Source organism: Balaenoptera acutorostrata, chromosome 5 (genome assembly GCF_949987535.1).
Source record: "Balaenoptera acutorostrata chromosome 5, mBalAcu1.1, whole genome shotgun sequence".
NCBI classification, from domain to species: domain Eukaryota; kingdom Metazoa; phylum Chordata; class Mammalia; order Artiodactyla; family Balaenopteridae; genus Balaenoptera; species Balaenoptera acutorostrata.
The window spans coordinates 69,212,511-69,239,281 of NC_080068.1; positions in this window are offsets into that span (position 1 = coordinate 69,212,511).

The following is a 26,771-nucleotide window of genomic DNA, read 5'->3' on the forward strand; positions in this document are numbered from 1 at the left end:
ATTAGGATAGGAGAAAAAAAGAATAATTGAGTTCTCCTTGGAATGAGATGACATCACCTGAAAATGCCCAGACTCCACCTATAAACTGTTGGGGGTATTTCCTTTACTTTCTCATGTCTCCTCTCTTTGTTCACAAGGAAAATTCCACCTAGCCTTTGTACGCTCCCTCTCTGTGATTTAAAAGCCCCAATTGCGTCTTTGTGGACCTAAAGATTATTCTAGAGCCCCTGGTGAGTTTGGTAGTATTCCCAGAAGAAGATACACGTAAGCGTTTTAAGAGAACACAAGAAACTGCTTCCTCATTCTTGAATGCGAGGACCTTCTGGGAGAGCAGGGATTTTTGTCTGCCTACTTCAGTCTGCATGCCCATTGCCTAAGATAAGATCAGGCACATTCTTGGTGCTTCAGTAAATATTTGTTAAATAAGGAATAAATTATAGTAGACCTCTGCAGCTGTTGCCTGCCTGTATTCATTCCCCTCTTTCTGGGAAGAGCACCTGGAGCTTTTTGGGAAACCTCACCTTTCCCACTCTCAGTGCACCTGGCTCAGGTAGAGGTGAACTATCCCCAGCTCCAGGGGTGGGCACATGTCCCAGGCCTGAATCACTGGCCACAGTGATTGGTTCAGAGATGGGCACATGATCTAATGAGCGTCCAATGAGAGTGAACCTTGAGGATTTTATGGGAACTCTGGGGCTAAGAGTATGTTTGTTTGCTTGTTTGTTCCCCACTGAAACTGCTCTCTCTAAGGATACTGTGGACCAGGAGCTTCAGCCTTCACATCATAGAGAAGTCCTGCTTGGGAATCAACTCAATATAGAGAAAAGATAGGCCAAGAGATAGAGAGAGGGATTGAGTTCTACAGACATTGTTTAATCTTTGGATTTAACTATACCTAGGGCTCCAAATTCCCTGGAGTTTTTAATCATATGATCCAATAAATTCCCTCAAACCAGTTTCTAGAAATCTAATATTTAAAAAAATGAAATAAAGAACTGAATTAAGGACATGTCAATGATTTTACCACCCCTGTAACTTTGGTTTCTATTAGAACGTGTTCATGCTTGACTCAACTAGCCAAGAATCAGGCTGCTATTTCTACCCAAAATGCAGCAACTGAAACAATATAGACTTTTTTTATTCCCCCATGCAGAAGTCTGGGAGGCAGTCCAGGCTGTAACAGTGGCTTAACTAGGATTCTATCTTGTTACTTTGTCATCCTCAAAATGTAGCCTCTCCTTCATGCTCTCATGGCCCAAGATGGCTGTTTGAGCTCCTGCCATCATGTGTCTTCCTACCAGTAGGAAGAGAAAAAGGAGAAAGCAGAAGACCATGTTTGTCCCAAGGCACCGTCAACTTGGAGAAAGGTACAGGTGGGTGGATCAGAAGTGAAGCTGAAAATAATTTCTCCCTCCCTCCTTCCTCTTTTGCTTCTTTCTTCCTTCCTCTCTCCGACCCTCCCTCCCTCCTGCTTCTTTCTTTCCCTCCCTTCCTCCCTCCCTTCCTCCCTTCCTACCTTCCTTCCTTCCTTCTTTCCTTCTTTTCCTTTCTTTCCTCCTTCAAGCATTCATTGAGCACCCGTTATGTACCAGGTACTGTGATGAGTGCTAGAGAGACAACACTGAATAAGGTAGATTATTAAAAATACCACAGGTCCAATTTTAGGAGGTAGCAGCTCTCAGAGAGAGATCTGGGACTTCATTTTTACAAAATTGAGAAAGCCCAGCAACCCCCAACTTCCAAAAACCTGGGGACTTCCAATCTAGCCCATGCCTACCAAACCAGGAAAACATCTCTTACCTGCATTTACATTTTGAGTAACATTACTCATGTGTACATATTAATTTTCTCCATCACATGCATGTTATAAACTTTTGATGTTTAATCATGTTATTAAAGACTTTGTCTCTTTTCAAAGGAAATTTAGGCAATCACAGAAAGATGAAAAAGATATTTCTTTCTCTATAAAATGGAGACAATAATGTTACCTGCTTTGTAGATGTGTTGTGAAAATTAAATGAGATAATACATATAAAATGCTTAGCATAATAAAGATGTTAACCGTTTTTAAAATCATTTTTATTATATTTTCTGATCAGAGAACATTCTTTCTTTCTCCCTAATTCTATTTGGGGCACTTGGTAGAGAAAGTGTCTGGATTTTTTTTTTAATGAATATATATGGCTTTTATGTTTAATAATTTAATATCCAAGAAGAATGACTATTTTGTGTTTGTAAAAATGAAACATGCTCATTATGAAGTATTTAAGCAATGGAGAAATGTACATGTTTATAATAACCCCAAATAATTATCATTCGATGAATGATATTTCACATCTTTCTAAGCAGATGTATCAATTACAATGTTTTCCGTTCCAAAAAATATATAAAATCTGATTCAAATTGGTTTAACTCATATGGAAATGTGTTGACTGCCCTAATTGATGTTCAGAGACAGGGTAGTCTGATCCAGCTTCATTTTTCTGTGACTCTACCCTCTGTCTGTGGAGGTGTAAGCCTCAGGCTGGCTTCGCTTGTGGTAAAAATGGCTGTAGCTGTTCTAGACTTTGCACCTTCCCACACCAAGTCCACAGGGAGAGAAGGAACCTCCCATGGTGAGCGTGGTGGGTGTACTATAAAAACTAGGGTACCTTTTTCCCCAGAAGTCCCCAGAAAACCTTCCCTCAAGCTACGTTGGCCTTAGCTGGGTCACAGCCCATTCCAGATTTTGCGGCAGGACTATGCCACGTTCTGGCTGCCTTCGCCCTGAGCTCCCTGGGATAAGGAGAAATGGGATTATCCTGGTAATTATCCACCCCACAGCTGGAGCTGGGTTCAGAGTCCCCTGAAGGACATACATTTTCTGGTGGAGAGATGGATATCTAAATGAAAATCAGGGTACTATTTGGAAGGGAGAAGAGAGGATGAGGGGAAGGTATGCTAAAAGGAGACTGGAAGACACAGACCTAGAGAGGAAGAAATATTTTTACAGAAATATGAGCATTTTACACATGCTATTTTTAATAAAATAATAGATTTAATATTACTTGAATTAAACATTAGAAAAGTAAAACTAAAGTAAAACTGAAGGAATTGCTGCTCTTTCGTTAAATGTATCTTTACCACAAAGGTTATTATTTCCTTAAAATAGCCTCTTGGGGAAATAAGGTTAAGAAAAGAAATTATGAAAAATGTTAAGATGTTGTAATCATTATTATTATTATTTTTTTAATGATGATGAAAGCTTGATGGTATTCACATTGCTTAATTTGTGTCATGCTTTACTTATTTATTTATTTATTTATGGCTGTGTTGGGTCTTCGTTTCTGTGCGAGGGCTTTCTCTAGTTGTGGCAAGCGGGGGCCACTCTTCATCGCGGTGCACGGGCCTCGCACTATCGCGGCCTCTCTTGTTGCGGAGCACAGGCTCCAGACGCACAGGCTCAGTAATTGTGGCTCACGGGCCCAGTTGCTCCGCGGCATGTGGGATCATCCCAGACCAGGGCTCGAACCCGTGTCACCTGCATTAGCAGGCAGATTCTCAACCACTGCACCACCAGGGAAACCCCGTAATCATTATTTTTTTAAGAACAGTTTTCAATTTTAAACAGTATGGAATGACTCGTGTATATGAAAGATGCACTTCCTCCCATTCTCCGCCCCTCACCTCCCAGGGCTGACTCTGCTACTGGTTTTACAGTATCATAGTTTGCAACATTCACATTCTGTTGTGGAAATATTACTCCCATAATTGTGTCATATCATCAGTTCGGTATTTAAGTGAATTATATGTTCATGATACGTCCGTTTTACCCCAGCTTGTCTCTTTCCAAATGCTTTATTTTGCCTCATCTTTAAATTGACTGAGTCTCATCACTGAATAGTTGTTTCAAGAAAGACCCATGGGTGTGTCTTCTCTTCTCCTTTTCTATGCCAGAATATTTGTCTCTGGCTTTTATACTAGAACTCCTCTTGGATGGGTGAAATATTCTCGAGTCACAATTTCCCTCAGAAGTTCTAGATGGTGCTTCATTATATTCTGGCATTGAATATTGATTATCAAAGTTAGAGGCCAACCCAATTGACTTCCCTTACTTTTTATGTCAGTATGCCAAAGGACATTTTTTTTTTTCCTTTAAGTCCTTGATGTTCAATAAGTTAAAGAGGCTGTGTCTCTGTTATTCAGTATCTCCTTTCCTGGGTCCTGTTGTGCCCTTTCAGTCTGCAGATTCATTTCTTCATGTGTCAGAGAAATTTTCTTATTTTATATCTTTGCATATTTAGTCGGTCCTATCTGTGGATTCTCTACTTTAGGAATAACAAACAGGCTCAAATTGCTTTGTGCTTTTCACATACATTCACTATGTTTATCTCAAGCATTTTTTTCTGTCTGTAATTTTATTTTGAGCTGTGTCTATTCAGCTTTTTGCTATTTTTATTTATTTATTAGTTCCATAAGAATGCTGTTTTGGTCTTTGATTTGTTTCTATAGAATCAAAATGTCCATTTTTTTCCAGATCTTTGTCTTGTTTTATCATTTTCCCTTTGGTCCCCAGTACGTTGAATTCATATTCTTATTAACCTGTTCTATAACCCAATATAGCCAGCTAGTTTGCTTCTTACCAGATTTAGAGGTTTTAATGAAAATGCTCAAGATTCTTGATAATTCAAGGTTTCCAGGGTGAGCACAGGGTTAGAGCCTCTACTCTTCTAAAATCTCCCCTTTCTTTCCTTGTCCTCTCCTTTTTGAAGTACATGACATCACTTCCTTATTTGTACCCATTTCCTTATTTGCTTGCTACTGCTAATTTCCTTTTCTTGTTGGTTTTCATTATTTTTGTTCATATACTAGATAGCAAGGGAGGAGAATCTCTGCTTTCATTCGGCCATCTTTCTTCAGAAGTCTATATTATTTATGTTCACTTACACTTATAAAGTCAGAAAGAAGTGATCTCCATTACTTAAAAAAAAAATCAGTGAGATCGTGTGAGGTTTATCAAACACTTTGAAGTCCTATGCAAATATTATTTTTAAAAGATGAGACCGTAGAATCTTAAGGTTGGAATAGACCTAGGATCTTATGTTTTAATCCCACACCCAACTAAGAAATCCTCCTACAGCATTCCTGATAATGGCTTCTCCTGCTCTCTGTGATGGGAACTCACTGCTGGGCAAAGCCAAGTGGATTCAAGCAATGGACAGCTTTCAGTGTTGGTAGTTATCTCTGTGTATTAAGGCAAAATGTGCTTTCCTGAACTTCAGCCTAGAGATTCTAGTTCTGCCCTGCTCACCAGGTGGCAAAACGGGCATCATTTGAAGTTGTCACAACGTGGAGACATCAGCATACTGAAAAGAAACAAATAATAATGAGAAGATTTAATGGGGGACTTCCCTGGTGGCGCAGTGGTTAAGAATCCACTTGCCAATGCGGGGGACATGGGTTCGAGTCCTGGTCCGAGAAGATCCCACACGCCACGGAGCAACTAAGCCCGCGTGCCACAATTACTGAAGCCCACGTGCCACAGTTACTGAAGCCCACGTGCCTAGAGCCCGTGCTCCACAACAAGAGAAGCCACCACAATAAGAAGCCCATGCACTGCGACCAAGAGTAGCCCCCACTCGCTGCAACTAGAGAAAAGCCTGTGCACAGCAACAAAGACCCAATGCAGCCAAAAATAAATAAATAAAATAAATAAACTTTAAAAAAGGAAAAGATTTAATGGGCTGTATAGGAACAACACAGATCACAATAATTTGTGTGAACTGTTTTCTACTTGTGCCCCCGAAACATACAGCAGGAAAAAAAAAAAGGATTTTAACTGTAAAAATCACAGATTAACTTTGTAGCAAGGTAATCTGAATTTAACTGAATCCTACAAAATTTTGTTAAAGGCTCATAGGTAGGTACTCTTACAAATGTTGGCAACCTTAAAAAAAAATTAGAAAGATTGCTCCTGATATGTGGCCATTATCACCTCTCTCCGCCTCTCAGGCTGCTGAATAAGCACTTGCTGAGTGAGATACACATTTCCCAGTGGGTCAAACCACTTCTCAAGAGGAAACAGCCTAAGGACCACTTCCTAATCTGCACACTCCTGCCAGGCAGTGCCAAATGACCCATTTGGAAATATTTTTTGGACAAATCACTGCTCTTGTAGCCAAATGTTTTGAAAATACTTCAAAAAAAATCATTTCAACAATGCTGATTCTAATCTGTAACAGAAATGTATTTATATTTTACAGATTTTTTTTTTTTTTTGCCTTTTGCATCAGCTCAAATCTCCCTTGAATATGCTTAGGAGCTTCTGATGGTCTTTTGTTCTCCTTTTGAGAGAAAATGTTTCTAAGGAATTTGTGTGGCACTTCAATACTGACCCTTGGGCGTTAGATAAGAGGCAGATGGAGGGTGGTGTAGAGATCCAAAGTGGCAGAGGTTAAGAGACCCCTGACTCCCCGCAGTCCCACCCCCGCCTGCTGGAAGGCCCACGCGCTTTGCTGATTCTCCCCACAACCTCCCTAAATGAGGCTGACATCTCTGTGCTTGAGAACTGTGGAGTTTCATTTTTCTTTTACTTTTTAAATTTTTTATTGAGGTATAGTTGATTTACAATGCTGTGTTAGTTTCTGGTGTATAGCACAGTGATCCAGTTATACTTATATATAAATATATATTTCTTTTCACATTCTTTTCCATTATGGTTTATTACAGTGGAGTTTCATTTTTAGATCAATGCACACAAACTTTAGGTAATCCTCACCCAATTCTACATTTTCAAAGGGACTTTTTTTTTTTTTTAACATCTTTATTGGGGTATAATTGCTTTACAACGGTGTGTTAGTTTCTGCTTTGTAACAAAGTGAATCAGCTATACATATACGTATGTTCCCATATCTCCTCCCTCTCAAAGGGACTTTTTTAGAATGTTTTTTATTTATTTATCTTTCCTGAGGACAGGGTCAAAATCTCTTCGGTTACAAAGGTGATGACCTCAGGGTTTTTTTTTTTTTTCATCCTCCTTCTCGTTTTTACTTCTGGGAAGGGGCAGGACAACCCTGATGGGTTATCCCTCCATCGCTGGTCTGGTGTGTGAGAGCTTAGAGAAGAGCCTCCCCAGCGCAGGGCCTTTCCTTTAGACTAACAAAGGCTCAGAGAGAGAGGTACTTGTGGAGAGATACTGTGTGCCGGGCCCTTTGTGTACAGTGCTTCATCTAATGTTCTCAGCACCTCCCTGGAGTGAGTTCTATCTTATTCCTGCTTCACATGTTGGGAAATGAAGGTGCAGAGAGGTTAAATGGCTTGCCCAAGGTTACCCATCTTGGTAGCAGAAGAACTCGAACTTGAATCTAGTCAATCTGATTCTAGAGCTTGTGCTCAGAAAACTCCCCCCACCCCACCACGGTGCTGCTCCCCTACATATGAGGGTATCGAGTACCTACACGGAAAACACTTTATCAGCAGCCTCTGCTGTGCTCTCCTGGTAACTCACTCAAATGATCATCTCCAGCGAACCTCTTGTGAGGACCTCACGAGGTGCTATTCTAGGGGATAAAACAGTAGCAGAGGAAGATGTCTGCAGGTGGCACATGATGCTGCCAGAGTCTTACACAGGGTATCGGGGGGCCTAACGGGCTTGCTATTTCCGGCAACATGGTGGATTGCATTACATAAAGCCCTCCTGCTATGAGACACCTGGAAAGGCGTTATAAAATAGAGCTAGCATCCCTTTAAATGTCAAAATGGGCTCAAAAGAGAGAAAAGGAAATTCCAGGGACCAAAAATGAAATGGAAACTGAAAACCAGCGTGCAATCTGCAAACTGAAGCTGGGGCTAGCTGGGGGGATTTGATGACCTCAGAAACTGAGGAGTTGGGGATTTAGAGGTTACTCTGGGACAGCAGGAAACCTCAATCTCCCATGTAAAGTTCTTACTCCTAGTGAAAGGGTAAGGAGAAAAAAAGGCCCCCAAAAGACCAAGGGAAATGACAGGCAAGCTCACGTTTCTCGGAGTGAGCGCTCAGCGGGGGAAAAATTTGAAACCCCAGTCCTGCCCTCACTAGCTTTGGGCTTCAACGGTGAACTCCCTATATGGCTCCTGGATATTAAATTAGCTTAGAGACAGCTCTTAGGTGCTCCCAAAGTTCCTGGCAAAAGCAGAGGCGAAGCCTTACTAGAGAGACATCCTCAAACCTAGAGCCCCAGGGTTCCTGTGGATAAAACACTAGATGAAATGAATTCACAATCCAAGATGTTTAAAAACACCAAATGCATGAGCCAATGCCAGCAGGCAGAGCCAAAGAAGTATCAGTCTTTCCAAAACCAGATCTCAGATAGAGACTATAAAATAAGAGTATATAAAGTGATTAAAGGTGAAAAAGAAGTAATGAGAAAAAAGAAACCATCGGTTTTACATTTGGTAGTGTATATATGTCCATGCCACTTTGTTATAAAGCAGAAACTAACACACCATTGTAAAGCAATTATACTCCAATAAAGATGTTAAAAATAAATAAATAAATAAATAAATAGAAAGAAACCGTCAAAAAGACTAAGCAGATTGTGCTAAATAGAACTTTGAGAAAGGAGCAAGGTTACAAACTTAAGGGCAGCTGAAGGGAGAACCAGGGAAGCACTTGATTCAATTCTGGCTGACATCTGAGACAGATGGAAAAATTTCCAGAACGCTGTACAGGGAAACAAGTGGTCCCAGGAAGGCAGTCTTGGGCCTTTTACTGGAAACAATGGACAAGAATAGCTCTTTTTTGTACTGGAACTGCCCTGTCGTTGGCAAACCCTTTTTGTAAAGGTCCAGATAATAATTATTTTCAGCTTTGCCAGCCATGTTTTCTGACTGTCACATAGTCTTCTTTGCATTTTTTACAACTCTTGAAAATGCAAACATTCTCCTTAGCTCACAGGCCTCAGGTGGGTTTTGACTCAAGGGCTATCGTTTGTGGACCCCTGTACTGAGCTAATAGTCTGTGGCTCTCCTGGACATCTGCCACTGCGTGGGGAGAGCCTGCCTGAGAATGAAACCACTCAAAGGAAGGCCTTGCCAGGAAGGGGACGAAGAGAACACAGATTCCTGAGGGCAGGGTTTGAGTGTCTGGACCCACCATATACAAAGATCCAACCAGGAATTTTTAGTTATGTGAACCAATAAATATTCTTTTTTAGAAAGCCACTTTTCCTTGGTTTTATGCCACTTATAAACAAAAGAGCAACGTGCAAATTTAGCAATGCCCTTGAAGCTCATTTTAAGAGAATCTCTAAATCCTTTGTGTGTGATAGTCTGCTTGCCTTAATATTATCTAAACAACAATCGATTTTGTTCAGGAATTACTGAAAACCAGATGACTGCATCATTATTTTACAATCAATTGCTATGTGGACAGAAAAAGAGAAGAGAGGAAAATAGTATTTTTGTGTGTGTCCAGCACCGTACTGAGTGTTTCACCTGTGGGCTCTTTGAAGCGTGACAACAGTTTGGTGAAATATACACTAACCCTATTTTATAAATGAGAAAACTAGCCTTAGAGGTGAAGTAACTAGTCCAAGGCCACACTTAGAAAGTGACAGGCCCACTGCTTGGATCAGGACTGTTAGACTTCAAAATCTGTTCTTTTCTTAAACCCCACATTGCAAATGTCTTAGATAGGGGTCAGCAAACTTTTTCTGTAAAGGGCCAGACAGTAAATATTTTTGGCTTTGTGGAAACGACTCAACTCTGCCATGCAGAGCAAAAGCAGGGTTGCAGAAAGATCTAATACATGATTTTAAGTTGTTTGCTCTATTGTATGCAATGTCACCCCTCCCTGTGATCACTTGGTCTTTAGGAAAATGCTTTGTTTTCATGGTTGCTTTCGGGGTGGGGAGAGTCAGAGAAGAAGTTGTATGTTATATAGGGGCTGATGCCAGAGCAGAATTGAAGAACTAGCTACAAGACATAGAGCAGAGCGAATTTTGATGAAGTCAGGACATGAGAACTGAATTAATCAGAAGTCTATAAGAACTTCTCCCCAAATTTGGAGAACCTTTGGGAAGTGCTTTAGGTTTCCTTAATCTGTGCAATTGGAATTGGATCCACCTTATCTAGAGTTTAAAGGCCCAGGTGACCCTAGCTGATAGCTGAGTTAGACACTTACTCAACAAGTATTGAATAAGGCACTCTCCTTGCTTCTGGGAGCTCACACTCTGTGGGAAACAGATTTAGGAACAAATGTGTAATAAGGGCTCTTACAGAAAGATGCTGTGAATGCCTGAAGGCAAAATGATCCATTTTCCCTGGGGTGTCAGGGAGGGCTTCCTGTAGGAAGTGACCTTTGAAAGGTAGGCCTTGAAGGATGAGAAAGAGTTAATTGCTCAGAGAGGCGAAGGGAGAATCTTCCAGCCAGAGGGAACAGGGCGCGCCCAAATGGGAGTCAGGAAGTTTCCTGTGAGAGAAAATGAGGAGGGCAGAGCATGCAAAGGTGGGTCAGGGCCAGGTAATTTTGTGTACTTCTTTTTGTCCTCTGTAATGCTTATTATATGAGGAAGGTGCTCTCAGGTGGGTTAACATCTATTATTTAATAAGAATTTGGATTTGATGAGGTGTTCCTTTCCTTTCTTGTTGCTCTCTGGAGTGTTAAATATTTGGTGGCCTTAGTGACATCATATGGTATTTGTCTTTCTCTGTCTGGCTTACTTCACTTAGTATGACAATCTCTAGGTCCATCCATGTGCAAATGGCATTATTTCATTCTTTTTTATGGCTGAGTAATATTCCATTATATATATATATCTCAATCTCACATCTTCTTTATCCATTCATCTGTTGATGGACACTTAAGCTGCTTCCATGTCTTGGCTATTGTAAATAGTGCTGCAATGAACATTGGGGTGCATGTATCTTTTCGAATTATGGTTTTCTCCAAGTATATGTCCAGAAGTGGGATTGCTGGGTCACATGGTAGTTCTATTTTTAGATTCTCAAGGAATCTCCATACTGTTCTCCATAGGGTGTGTACCAATTTACACTCCTACCAACAGTGTAGGAGGGTTCCTTTTTCTCCACACTCTCTCTAGCATTTATTGTTTGTAGATTTTTTGATGATGGTTATTCTGACCAGTGTGAGGTGATACCTCATTGTAGTTTTGATTTGCATTTCTCTAATAATTAGCAATGTTGAGCATCTTTTAATATTTTATTTATTTATTTATTTTTGGCTGGGTTAGGTCTTTGTTGCTGCACACAGACTTTTTCTAGTTGCGGCGAGCATGGGCTACTCATCGTTGAGGAGCGCGGGCTTCTCGTTGTGGTGGCTTCTCTTGTTGCGGAGCATGAGCTGTAGGTGCACGGGCTGCAGTAGTTGTGGCTCGTGGGCTTAGTTGCTCCACGGCATGTGGGATCTTCCCGGACCAGGGCTTGAACCTGTGTCCCCTGCATTGGCAGGCAGATTCTTAACCACTGCACCACCAAGGAAGTCCTGTTGAGCATCTTTTCATGTGTCTTTTGACCATCTGTATGTCTTCTTTGGAGAAGTGTCTATTTATAATTGATTATTTATGTTGTCAAAGGTTGTGTGTTAAAAAAAAGCACAGGCTTGAGTTTAAAACGTGACCTTGATGCTTCTTAGTGAAGCACAATTTATTTAATCACTCAGTTTCCCCCTGCATAGAGACAGGATAATGTTATCTATGTGGCAGAATTATGGTGATGAGCAAATGATGTGACGTAAGTAAAATTGTCAACCCAGTGGCCATCACATAGTTGGTACTCCATAAACATTCCCTATTTTCCAGCTAGATGGGTTTTCTTTGTACATGATTCTTTTTTTTTTTTAAGTATTTGTTTATTTATTTATTTATGGCTGTGTTGGGTCTTCGTTTCTGTGCGAGGGCTTTCTCTAGTTGCGGCGAGTGGGGGCCACTCTTCATCGCGGTGCGCGGGCCTCTCACTGTCGTGGCCTTTCTTGTTGCAGAGCACAGGCTCCAGACCTACAGGCTCAGTAATTGTGGCTCACGGGCCCAGCTGCTCCGCGGCACGTGGGATCTTCCCAGACCAGGGCTCGAACCCGTGTCCCCTGCATTGGCAGGCAGATTCTCAACCACTGCACCACCAGGGAAGCCCTGTACATGATTCTTTAATGATTGTTAGAGGTTTGGCATTTTCCAGTAGGGTAGCCCTAGCCACATGTGGCTACTGAGCACTTGAAATGTGGCTCGTGAGAACTGGATGTGCTGTAAGACTTAGTGTGAACTTAAGAACTGAAAATATCCCATTAGTATATTTGCATATTGATTATACATTTAAATGATACTGTTTTGGATATATTAGTATAAAAAAATCTTAAAATAATCTCACCTGTTTCTTTTAAATTTTTTAACATAGGCTAATAGAAAATTAAAAATTACATTCACGGCTCACCTTATACTGCTGTGGGATATTTACAAGTCCAGAGGAGTGATGGAATTAAATTGCAGGGCTTCTCTAAAGCTCAGATGATCAATTAAATTTTTCAATGTTTTTCATCTTTTGCTGTAAATATCTAGTTGCCTAAAATTCAATGGAGTTTTGAAAATTGGGTTAGGTACTTAGCCATTAGAGTACAGGTTAAATGACTGATGAAAAAAAAATTCAGTTGTTAAACCTTTTCTGTTTTTGCGTTTTCACCACCATCTGTGTCATCTGAATACCCTGTCCTCTAATGCAAGTGTGAAGTTTCAAGTACTGTCTCTCTGTCTCACTTCTGATGGATGGAATCCCAGAGCTCAGCTACATGCTCTACTCTCTGTCCCTCCTGCATTGCACACTGAATTCATTTTCTCTTTATGCGTGACAGTGCCGTCACTTTTTGAACTCCTCATCTTTCTTAGAAACCACACAGGGATGTCCCTGGACTACGGTGGAGAGTTTTTTGAACTCTAAATCAGCAGTAGGCCTCAGGTTTGACATTAAAATCATTTAAACACACACACAAATGAGGAACTCCAATATAGGGGGTATGGTTTATATAAAAAAAAAAATCCAATGCACTAACTGTCTTTGGGCTACAGAGAAAGGCTGAAGGATTTCTTCATACACTGTATGTCCTCTTCCTTGCCACCATCTGTCCATTCTTTTGCTGGGGGACGCAGACGAGTTAATGAGGCTCCCATTAAGCACTTATGCAGGTGGAGGCGGAGAGACAAAGCAGAGGGAAGTCGGTTTTCACTATGAGGTCACATCGACTTCACAGTCTCCATTTCCTTCTCTTCCCATCCTCAACTCCCCTAACCTCTCTTCCAACCCTAATACCCTTCCACGGTGGCTGCTTCTTCCTAAGGACACCCATGATCTCCATATCACTGAATCCCATAGATGCTTTCAGCCATATCCAGGGATAACCTTAATGCCCACATCACTTATCCAGCATTGTCCTAGGGTACCACAGCTGTGCTCACTGTCTGCCTTTCCTCATCTCCCAACCAACACTCTCCAGTAGGCTTTCTCCTTCCAGGCCCAACAGTCTTCTAAGTGGCTCCTTCAGAGGTCACCCATGACACACACAATGCTACCTCAATGGTCTCTTTCAGTTCCCGTCTTTCTTAACCTCTCACCAACATATCACTCCTTCCACCTTGAGACACTCTCTTCCTTGGCTTTCCAATACAGTCCTTACCTGGTTTGCTCCTGGGTCTTTGGACACTCCCTCTCTATCTGCTTTGCAGGCTCAATTTCTTCTTGGCTATTAAGTGTCGGCTTCCCAAGACTTGGCCATGAACCCTGTTGTCTTCTTCTATTCCATACTATCTCCCTCAGCATCCAGCAACCATAACCATTTCCAGAGTTTAAACAACTAAAAATTCTGATAATTTTCAAGTTTATATCCTCAGCCCAGAAAGGTTTATCCAAACCCATATACCTAACCTCTTACTTGACATCTCAAGTTGAATGTCTCAAGGATATTAAAAATCAACAAGGCCAAAGCAAACCCCCAAAGCCTGGTTCCCCCTACCTATTTCCTCTTTCAGGGAATGATAGTGCTATTCATATCTTGCATGAGCCAGCAGTCAAGTCATCACTTTTGAAACCCTCCCTTTCCTTTACCTTTACTGTTTTTTCCATTATATTATCCAGTCCCAACACTCTTATGTGCTAAAAATCTCTCAGATCCATTCACTTCTTTCCACCCTCCCTGCCAACCCCCGGGCCACAGTTACCATCATTTCTTGCTTTGGATTGCTTCAGTAGCCTCCAATCTTCTTCTCACTCCTCCCCAAACACAGTCACCGGAGTCATCTGGCATATTGAGTCTCAGTCCTGTTGAATCTTCCCCAACTTGGTGTCTTTCCAGAGTATAGAAGCCCTGGGGACTTTGGGATATGGCCTGGGAGCTCCATGACTCCTAAAAGCACGAGGGTTTACCAGGAGTTCAGAGAAGGAGAAAGTTACTTCCGCCAAGTGGGTCAGTGGAGGCTTCACAGAGGATGGGTTTGACTCTGAAGGATGGTTAAGTCCCAATCATGTGATACAAGAGAAGGTCACTTTAGAGAGTGGAAACATGAACATAAACAGGGAAGTGGCAAAATACCAGTATTGATTCATTGCTTCATTGAACAATGAATTATTGAGCATTCTTTATGAGCTAGGCACTGCTAGAGGGGCTGGCAATAATTTGATGAACAAAATAGACATGGCCTCTGGCCTCATGAAACTTATAGTCAAGAGGTGCTGTGTGGGGAGTGTTTGGGGCACAGGGCACACAGTGGGGATCGTGGGAAGTTATGCCAGGAGAAAGGGCATAGGCCAGATCGCAGGAGGGCCTTGAGGAGCAGACAAGGAGTTTTAGACTTTAGACTTTCAGTCAAGACCCATAACCTCAAATGCTGCCAGGGGATGCTCAGGCAATGTAAATCAGGGAAGTGGTCTGGGTGTGAGGCAAGAGGAAGAGTAGGTAGAGATTGGGGCAAACTGGAAATCCCAAACTCTATCCAAAGCCGTGAGTGATTACTCAACCACAGCTAATTATTGCTCTTCAGGGGTGTGGGCCCAGAGCCTCTGCTATTGAAAGAAGTAAACATAGGATTTTAGAGAGATTTTTGGCTTGTTAAATTTTGATAAGTAGTTCAATTCACTTATTTTTCAAAATACCATGAAGGTCAATCAAACTGTGTCGGCTGGATGCAGTTTGTGAGATACTGGTCTGTGGCTCTGCTTGATGCAGATGGGAACCACTTAACATCCAGAAGACTGCTCATGGGTAAAGTGGGTTGAAGACAGGAACCTTTAGGCAGAGAGCCCACGGGAAGTGGCGTACGAGACAAAGAATGAAAGTCTGGGTTAGAATCTGGACAACGAGAAGGAAGATGGACCTATCCCCGCAGGATTTGGTCTTAGCAATCGAACCCCGTGCAGTGCGCCAGCCTCCCTTCTAGCTGGGGCTGGGTGGCCATGTGAATCATTCTGGCTGACGTAATGACAGCAGGTTATTGGATAGGGCTTCAAGAACAGTTTTCAAAGGAGTACACCTTTTTGTCCTTTCTCCCTTCCACCTTTCAACTTTCTGGGATGTGGACGTGATGATGGCTGAAACTCCAGCAACTATCTGAAGCCAGAGTCAAAGACGATAGAGAAGACAGATGGGAAGACCAGCGTCCCTAATATCCACAGAGCAATCACCTCAGCCCTGCCTGCCCGCCTCAGGATTTCTATTTGAAAGGAAAATAAGTTTCCTCTGTTTAACACTGGCTATACATTTTCTGTTATATACAGTCTGACCGAATCCTAACTGAGAAAGCAACTAACTGAATGTAGAGAGCGGGGTTGGGGGGGGGGGGCAGTGGTGGTGTGACAGGAGCCTGGGTGTGGGTATAAGATATTGGAAAGACAGGAGTGGCAGGAAGCTGGACACACATTAGGAAAGGCAGGTATGAAGGCGTAAAGGACCAGTGAGTACTCACAATGTTTCAGATGTTGCTTGACACACATTAACTCATTAAAATCTAACAACTACTCTATAAAGATACATTCTATAACCATTTTACAGATGGGAAAACTAAGGCACAGAGAGACTAAGTAACTTACTCAAGACCTCCCGGCTAGTAAGTAGTAGAACCATGGGTGTCCAAGTGGCCCATTCCAGAGCCCACACTTATAATCTCCATGCTGCGCCGCCTACACTGGGCATGTGGTCTGTTCCTACCATCGCTCCCAAAGCAGCACCTCCTCCCTCCCTCTTAAGTGCTGTTCTCCAGCCACACTGCTCCTCTTGTCCTTGGAAATGCCAAGTCCTTCCTGCCTCAACTCAAAGCCTTTGTCCTAGCTGAACTCTCTGCCTACAAGGCTCGTCCCTCTGATATCGTTGTGTGACTGGCTCCTTCTCCTAATTCTGGTCTCAGCTCAAAGAACCCCTCCTCAAAGAGGCCTCTGTATCAGTTGTTGGAGTACCCTTGCAATGCATGTTTCTTGTGCAGAATTATAAGCTGTATCCACATTCTCAGACATCTACAGTTATGTTTCTGCTTTTAAGCTAAAGAGAGTGATCTATTTAAAGAAAAAGCCAAAACAAAAAAAGAAACTTGGGACTTGAGTGCCAGACAGTCATCCATGCCCTCAAGGAATTCTCGGCCTAATGATGAGGCACACAAGAAAATCCACATGTCTGGTGCATTATCAGTGCTCCTAGGGACGTGCGGGTGAGATGCACACCAACGGCAGAAAGAACAGCTTCTGCAGAGGCTGCTGCAAATAATAGAGAGTGAAAGTATCAGAGTTTGCTACTTGCCCCCAGTTTTTTGTTGGATATATGACCACCAAAAACAGTGACTGCATTTCCCAATCTGTTTTGCAGCAAATGTAGCCATGTGACAAAGTTACGTGGAAACTAAATGGAGTTTCCTAAGTGGAACTTCTTAGACGGGACCATCAGGGGAAGAGTAAGACTTTCTTTGGTTCCTCCTCCTTCCTGTGAGCTAAAATGTGCATCTGAGAGCTGGATCTCAAGAGAGATCATCATCATCTTGGCTGATGATGTAGAAGCCATGTGATGAAGGAAATGGAACAGTGATAGAGGAAGAGCTTGAGTTTTAGAGACTTGGAAAAACATATCTGTCATATGGGAAGAAGGAAAATCAACTTTTTATAGTTTACACCACTGTTAGTTTTAGTTTTCTATCACCTGTGACCAAATCTAATCTTGAGTCAGGGAGTATTAGATAGTAAATGAACCTGGAAAGATAAAGCCAAAACAATAAAGTCATTTGAAGGAATATCAAGAAACTTGAAATTTATCCTGAAGCAATGAAAAGAGAGTGAATGTTTTCTAGCAGTAGATGAATAAGATAGGATTCAGATTTTTTGAAAAATGACTCTTGGGAGTGAAAACATCTTTGGGAAGCATGGATGGGAGGGGGCAAGCCTGGAGTCAGAGAGGACAGGTAGGAGGCTGTTATAAGTAATGCAACGAAATGGTGAACTTCTGAACTATAGTAACAGACATTGAGTAGGAGAAGATGGGTTGCAAGGAAATGAAAGGAGTAGAACCTCTAGAACTCGATCTATTGGTGTTCTGGCTGAGGAGAAGGGAGCACCTTTACTAACTTCCAGGCTTCTGACTTGAGCAATTCCATCACTCACGAGTGGAAGACATTAGAAGGAGCAGTTCACCAGGCTGTAAAAGGGAGATCATCGCTAAGGACATGGAAACAAGTGGTGGCAGATTCTGGAAACAGAGTGTTATTAACCCAGTTTCAAGATTGCAAGTCTGCAGAGTCAAAAGCATGAACCAAATGGATTGGGTTCAAATTTTGGACAAACGCCCATGTTGCTTGACCTTAGGCCCATTTATTTAAGCTCCCAGATCTTCTCAGCTATGAACTGGACAGGATCATAAAGACCTCACTGGGTTTTGTGAGGAATAAATGAAATTCCTAGCAGAGTGTCCAGGCATACTAAATGGTATGTCCATACTAAATGGTCAATACATGGTAGGTGTTGTTATTTGCTGCTTGTTAAATAGTCAGGTCATCCACGTGGGAGTATTTTTCCTTCCCCGTGCTGTGGATTGAATATTCGTGTCCCCCCAAAAGTCATATGTTGAAGACTTAATCCCCAATGCGATGGTATTTGGAGGTGGGGCCTTTGCGAGGTGATTAGGTTTGATATGGTCATGAGGGTAGAGCCCCCATGTTGGGATTAGTGCCCTTGTAAGAAGAGGAAGAGACTTGAAACCTCTGTCTCTCTCTCTCTCTCTCTCTCTCTCTGTGTCATGTGAGGATATAATAAGAAGACAATAACCTGCAAACTAGGAAGAAGGCTCTCATCAGGAACATAATTGGCTGGCACCTTGAACTTACCCTTTCCAGCCTCCAGAATTGTGGAAAATACATTTCTGTTGTTTAAGCCACCCAGTCTCTGGTTATTTTGCTATAACATCTTGAGCTAAGATACCTTACGTAGTCTCTTAAAGGTTGTTAGTACATGGCAAAGCAAGCAGGACCTTCAGTCTCAACTCTGAATATACAGTACATTCTCAATAAAAACAAAGGGAATAAAAGAGCGAGTGTGTCCTTGCTAGTCCAAGGAGGTAGTAATAGGTAAACCTATTCAGGTTTACCTTCACTTTGATTCTCTTCCTGCCCTGAGATCTCTCTCATCTTCTCCCACTGGCTGTATACTCCGCCTAGAAGTTCCAGCAAAGAGTTTTTTAAATTAAATGTTCCTGATAAAGATTTTGGTAAATTTCTTGATATCTTAATGTGGTATACAAATGATTCTTTCTCCTTTATAAACCTTTTTTTTTCCTTTGAACGAATCTCAGTTGACAGTATAGGACCGAAAAAAAAAAAAAATCAGCATGGCATATATAATATTAACCAGCTATGAGTCTGGAAGAAATTCAAAAACCAGACAGAAGTCTTTGATTTTTAAAGCATATTTAATTATGTTTTAAAGCAAAATGAAAGACCACAAATCTATTCAGACATTCCAAACAGTGAAGGAATAATTTTTATCAAAATCTGTAACCTTACTCCCGCTGAAAGAAATTGTCCCTAAGCAGTGCTGACAACCCTGTCTGAGACGTGAATCCGAAAACACTGTGTATTTTTTCAATTATATTTTGGAAGCATTGAATGTGCTCAATGAAATTCCAGAATTAATCCACTCTAGTTTCACAATAGGCACTGACTCATCCAAAACTCCTCCCCTCTTTCCTTTTGGCAAAGTCACCCTTCTTCCTCACCCCCCTTCAACACACACACACACACACACACACACACAAATTCAGTTAGAACCAACGGCTATGATACATCAAAATATTCACAGTTAATCCAATAGACTTTCATTTCTGTTTCCTGCCTCTGTTTTCCCCTCCCAGATGGAGGGAAAACATCTCATTTATCACCTGGACCATCTCCCAGATGAGCCGAGATGCAGGGCACCTCACCATCTAAGGGGGTAGGTTGGCTCTTCCTGCCCGTGAATTCAGACTGCTCAGCAGTCTTCCATGGAACGACAAGAGAGCTATGTGCTGCTGATTCCCACAAACGCTGAAACTGCGATGGGTTGACATTTATTGTGCCACCGTCAGAGAACAAATGATCCACCTAGAAAGAGACACCGTCTTCCAAAGAGATGGATCATTTTAATTCCAGTGCTGAAGAGGTAGGGAGTCCATGAAACAAATTGGCTTCAAAATCCACGGTTTTAGCTCATAAAAGATTGTTCTTTTTTTTAAAAAAATAACCATTTTTTGAGATATAATTACATATATAAAATTTATCCTTTTAAAGTGTACAATTCAGTGGGTTTTAGTATATTCACCAATTTCTACAACCACCACTGTTATCTATTTCCAGAACATTTTTGTTATCCCCCCAAAAGAAATACCATATCCACTAGCACTCAATCCCAATCCCTCCAACCCTCCAGCCCTAGGCCATCACTCATTTACTTTCTGTCTCTATAGATTTTCCTATTCTTGACATACATGTTGTATAAGTGGCTGCATGTGGCCTCTTTTCTGGCTTCTTTCACCTAGTGTTTTTAGGATTCTGGATGAGAGGTTTTGATGATACGTTGAATTTCTCTTCTAACAGTCTTCCAATATCAAGTGCCTCTCCATCTTTAAGTGCTGTATATGCATAATCTCACTTCATCCTCACAACGGTGGGATGAGGCATATACAACTATATCCATTTTACAGATAAGGAATTGGGGCTTAGAGAGAAGTCAAGTAACTTGTCCAGGGTCAGACAGCTAATAAGCAATAGAGCAGGATTTCAATCCAGATCCATTTGACTCTAAAGCTGGTAATCTTAACCTCCAGTCTCCAGGATTTTTAGAGACGAGTTCTGATTTTGCTGCCCTTTCCAGTCTCTTCTTTTAAACACAAAAATGTAGATTGCAAAGATGCTTGAGAGTTAAGGCAGTTCCCTAGGGCCTGGGCTGGGTGGGATGAGTCTGTGAAACGCAGCACAGCCAGTCAGCGAGCTGAGTATCAGCGAATGGTGGCTGGAAATCTAAGGGCCCAGGAATCCCAGAAACTATAAGGAGAATGACCCCAGGGCTTCCAGAATACCAGCCGGGCAAACAGTTTGGGGTGTCTGGTTGAAGCTTGGAATGCCGCTAACATCCCTGTTTGGGTCTCCAATTGGTGGGCTAATAAATCAGATTATTCACAAACAGAAACTGATCTTCTTGATGACTCTTGGAGAAACATAAAAGAAGAGTCATCTTGCCCATCCCATTGCTATGATCCACAGCAAGGCTCAACCTAAGAATCTGGGGATGAGATTCAACTTATTTTTTTTTAATATTTATTTTATTTTAGTTTTTAATTGAGGTATAGTTGATTTACAATCAACTTATTTCTGAAGACTCTCCAAAGAGTGACAAAACATCCAAGCAGAAATCTGTCAAAGGCTGTCAATTTGCTTGTTTCTCAGGGAAGAAATGACATAAATTATAACTGAAACCCACAGCTCAATCTTTAACCTCCTTTCAAGTCTTTGTTCCAACTCCTCCTTTGAAATTTCAAGAACCAAATGGTCAGGAATTATCAGCCTCACTTCTCCTTGTTTCCACCTCCCGACTTTGAGAGACCCTGACATCCATAAACTGTGACACGGCTCAGAATGGGCTGCATTTGAGCAAATTAGAGGGTCTGAGTAATTCTTCCTTAAAACACTGGACCCTGGATATGTTTTGAATGCATGTGCAGAGGAAATGGTCTTCAAATGATGATAGATTATTAGGCACATGGTTGAACGAAGCCAACCAAACTCAAATGTTCAGCTCTTCATCCTGGTGCAACTTTAGGCTTGAGTTGAATCCTTTCTTTTTTTTTTCTTTTTAATTGAAGTATAGTTGATTCACAATTTTGTGTTAGTTTCAGGTGTAGAGCACAGTGATTCACTATTTTTGCAGATTATACTCCATTACAGCTTATTACAAAATAATGGCTATAATTTCCTGTGCTATACAGGAGATCTTTGTTGCTTATCTATTTGATGTATAGTAGTTTGTATCTGTTAAGCCCGCACTCCTAATTTCTCACTCCCTGTTTCCCTCCTTTAAAGGGGAGAGAGAACATCACTCTCCCCTCACTCCAAAGGGAGGGACAGTCCTGCCGCCTGGTCCCCGCTGTCCTTCTGCTATTTCTGGCCACAGGAGCTTTTGCCTCAGGCTGAACCCGAGTCCCCTGACATCACACCTAGCTCTGTGGTCAGAGAAGAGCGCCTCTGACATCCTAGTCTGCGCGTTCCTAGGTGCAAGGCAAATTCCTTAACCTCTCTAAGCCTGTGTTTCCTCCCTTATTCAATGAGACTATTAATACCCACCTCTTAAGGGTGTTAGGAGGATTAAATGGAATAAAATATGTGAAGCCCTCAGCAGAGCGTTTGACATGTAGTAAGTCCCTATAAATTCCTCTTGGATATTTGGAAGCACATCCCAGTGAGATACTTATACTGTCTTTATTTTAGCCTGCAGGACACACACATGATTTAGAGAGGCCGGGAGGGAATAAAAACGTGAGCTAGCTCTCACAGGTGCTTGCTGGTATGAGCACTGAATCTCGAAGGGAAAAGCTTTCGGAAGGCTTGGAAATGGAATTGTTTTTATCATCTGCCCTCCTCCTCTTGGTGGAAGAAGGAATTAAGGCGTAATTAAGGAGGAGCCTGAACAATGGAAGATTCTGAGGCGAGAGGTGAAGGCCTCACTACAGAGTGCGAGAGAGAGGAGAGGAGGGATGCAGGCCATGAGGGTAGGGCCCGGGAGACAGCCTTGGCCACTGCCAGCCGTGGGCTCCAGGGGGCCCGTTAGCGACAGGCACCCCTCCTCCGAGGACCCATGATTTGGTGAGGGGAGCACAAGATGGATTGCAGTCCCCCACAATTTCCCTCACATCTCCGCAGATAAGTCCTTGACCAGGACCCAGACTTCACAGCCTCAAGCAGTGGCCTTGGGCTGGGGGTAGGTGTCTGAGTTTGGATTTGGACCAAGAGTCCAGAACCAGGAAGATAAGAGCAAGTAGGCTGATATCTGTGGAGGGCAGGAGAGGAAGAAGGGAGGGTCTTAGCAAAGTGTTTCTCTATATGGAACTGAGAAGGACCCTATCAGGCCTTCCCAGGACAGACACCCCCCCCCCCCATGTCCTCTGCCTGCCTCTTGTCCATAGAAAACTTTAGCCTCCTAGGCATTCCCTGAGTTCCAAATAATAAATTTAATCAGAGAAGTGAGAAAATGCAGAAATAAAGGAAAACAGTCAAGCAAGACAAAAATAATAATAGTTGAGCCATTAAACAAAGTCAAGGACCTTTAGTTCCTCCTCAAGGGCTATAGACAGTATTCTGAGCCATGTCCTGTGAGCTGTTTTGCAGATACTAAGATCCCCACCAGGTGGGAGGAGTTAACTATATACTGACCATGAGCACGTAGACCCCAGACCAGTTGGAACCAGGAGGTTAATGATGTTGATTCCTAATTACCTCACCACCAACCAATCAGAAGATTGCTGATCATGCACCCCACAACCCCTGTCCCCCACCCTGTCTTTAAAAACCTTTCCCTGAAAGCCATTAGGGAGTTCAGGTCTTTTAAGTACTAGCTGCCTGGACCCCTAGCTTGGTACCCTGAAATAAATGCTGCACTTTCCTTCACCATAACGCAGTGTCAGTAGGTTGGCTTTACTGTGCTTGGGCAAGTGGACCCAAGTTTGGTTAGGGAATGCATACTTTGCCGAATTTGTGAACCACCTTAGCAGGTTGGGTTCTTCAGAAATTGAAGCTGAGATGAAGACTGGGATATAAGACATTCCCTAGGTATCAACACCTGTGAAGCACAGGGGAAGAAGTAGGATTGGACCTAGAGGAGCTGCCAGCTGAAGGCTCTTGACCATACTCCCTGCAGCTGGGCAGCAAGGCCTTCCTTAAACGGTGATCTGCGTGATGCCTTTCCGAGTGGGCCACAACTACCAGTCAACTAGCACTGAATTAGCAAGTAGTGAAACTTTGCTCCTGGGGAAACGCAGGGGTTAGGTTCCTATGAGCCTCTGATCACAACATTGTCACCAACAGATCAATACGTGACCTGGTTTGATGTGTGTTTCTTTTTAAAGACACCTTTTAAACTATATGCTATTGATTCATAGACGTTGAATTCAAAGTCAACAGAACTACAATTCAGGCCTGAGCAAAACTTATCTAACACACATGTTTTCTGCATAAAGCTCATCACAGCGTTCTAGCACTCAGGAACACTAGACCCGCTTCAGAACTGCACCTGGGGGCCATTTTATTTTATTTTTTGTGTGTGTTAATGTTCTCTTTTAATCTTTTTTTTTAACATCTTTATTGGAGTATAATTGCTTTACAATGTTGTGTTAGTTTCTGCTGTATAACAAAGTGTATATACGTATACATATATCCCCATATCTCCTCCCACTTGCGTCTCCCTCCCACCCTCCTTATCCCACCCCTCTAGGTGGTCACAAAGCACGGAGCTGATCTCCCTGTGCTATGCAGCTGCTTCCCACTAGCTATCTATTTTACGTTTGGTAGTGTATATATGTCAGTGCTACTCTCTCTCTTCATCCCATTTTAAACAGCAAAATCATCAACAAGAAGCACAAAAAAGTGGCACTAAATAGACCTCGAAAAGGACACGTTTACAGTGTGGGAGCTGAAAAAAGAAGGCAGCGAGTCACCTGTCCAGTCTCAGCTGAGAATTTGAGGGTTGGGCAACCCAATTTTTTGTCCCCCTGCACTTCTGCAAATGACCGTGGAAGCATTGTAAGTATTGGCTTTGGGGTCACAGATAAATTTTAGCAAGTAGGTGAATTCACAAATTCAGAATCCATGAATAATGAGGATCAATTGTGCTTACTGTTTATTAATTGCCTCCCTAATAATTTAAAATGTTAGTCTACTTTCATTCTGGGTAACATTATTGATGAAATCATGGTTTAATTTTGCAGGATATATTTTTTCTAACATACATTAAATGGAATACATTAATGTTACAATTGTTCATCTTTACACCTCCTAAAATCATCTCACACCTCCCCCCCAGAGTGGTGCACAGACCTCAGGGGTCCGCGATTTTTGAGGCTGCATTTTTGTGGGCAGGGATTTGATATGTACATGGTTTGGTCTGACCCAGTCTCAGGAAATCCTTCTCTCTTCGGGGTTTCTGATAGAATCATTCTTTTGTTCCAGGATCTCTGGGCTAAGAGGGAATTCTCTTCCATATTCCACTCAGCATAAGTTATGTTTATCCTTTACTTGCTCATAAAACAACAGCTTGTGTTTAATGTGGATTGATTCAAATAAAAGAATTCAGCAAATTTCCAAATCCACCAACTTCTTCCTGTGTGGTTAAACGTTCCTATATTTGGTGAAAGTGGAGAAAGGAAATGACAAAGGATTTGGATATTATCCTGAAAGCTATTTGTTTGCTTTAAAAATCATTTCTCCAATTTATTTTTCATAACTTCGTGGGAAGCAAAAATAATTTCTGTGAAAGAGTTGGTTTTTAGGCAAAAATGCCATTTAAATTCCAAGTACACTGTAAATTACTTTTAAGTGTTACCTGGCATTTGTAATCTAAGATGTCCAGAGTCAATAACATTGCAAAGATTCTCTGATAATCACGGGAATGCAAGTTTATTTCCTTCAGTGGAGAGTCCATTAAAAACATATGAGCTTTTTAATCAGCCTCCAGCCTCTGCCGTGATGTGATCTACCTACATTTTTCCATAATTTGTAAGCATCAACTGAGGCTTTATTAATAGATGAAGCTAAATATTTGTTAATTGAAAGTGGAGGTGATTTAAATCAAACCAAAGATAGCATGTATAAGTGTTTTTTTTAACATTGAACCTATGTTCAATGTTCAGGAACCTATGTTCTGTTTTCTTCTCCTTCACTGTGCTTTTTCTTTCTTTTTTTTTTAAATTTCAGCTTTATTAAGGTATAATTGACAAATAAAATTGTAAGGTATTTAAGTGTACATTGTGATGACTTGATATATGTTGTGAAGGGATTCTCCCCATCTAGTTAACTAACATATCCATCACCTTACATATTTTTATCCTTTCTTTTTTTGTGTCTTGAGAACATTTAAGTACTAGTCTCAGCAAAATTCAGTCATACAGTACTGTGTTCTCAACTATAGTCACCATGTTTTACATTAGATCCTCAAACCTTATTCATCTTACAGCTGAAATTTTGTACCCTTTTACCAACCTCTCCCTATTTCCCCAAGCCCCCCGCCTCTGGCAACCACTGTTCTACTCTCTGTGTCTATGAGCTTGACTGCTGTTTTTTTTTAGATTCCACATATAAGTGATACCATGGAGTATTTGTCTGTCTGGCTTATTTCACTTAGCATAATGCCCTTAAGATCCATTCGCAAATAGCATGATTTCTTTCTTTCTCACAGCTGAATAATATTCCATTTTGTGTGTGTGTGTGTGTGTGTATATATATATATATATATATATATATATATGTGTGTGTGTGTGTATATATATATATATATATGTGTGTGTGTGTGTGTGTATATATGTATATATATATATATATATGTATATATATGTGCCACATCTTCTTTATCCATTCATCTGTCAGTGGACATTTAGGTTGCTCCCATGTCTTGGCTACTGTAAATAGTGCTGCTATGAACATGGGATGTAGATATTTCTTTGATATCCTGTTTTCATTCCATTTAAATATATACTCACGATTGGAATTGCTGGATCATATGGTAATTATATTTTTAATTTTTTTGAGGAACCTCCATATTGTTTTCCATAGTGACTGCAGCATTTTACATTCCCATCAGCAGTCACAAGGGTTCCCTTTTCTCCACACCCTTTCCAACTCTACTATCCTTTGTCTTTCTGGTGATAGCCATTCTAACATGTGTGAGGTAATAACTCATTGTGGTTTTGATTTGCATTTCCCTGATTAGTGATGTTGAGCACATTTTCATGTATCCAGTGGCCATCTGTTTGTCTTCTTTAGAAAAATTCAGGGAATTCTATTCAGGGAATTCCCTGACAGTCCAGTGGTTAGGGCTCCGTCCTTCCACTGCAGGGAGCATGGCTTCGATCCCTGGTCAGGGAACTAAGATCCCATGTGCCGCACGGTGTGGCCAAAAAATTTTAAAATTCAAAAAAAGAAAAAGAAAAATGTCTATTCAGTTCCTCTGGCCATTTTCAAATTGGATTGTTCTTATGCTATCGAGTTGTATGAGTTCTGTACATATTTTGGATATTAACCCCTTATCAGATAGATGATTTACAAACATTT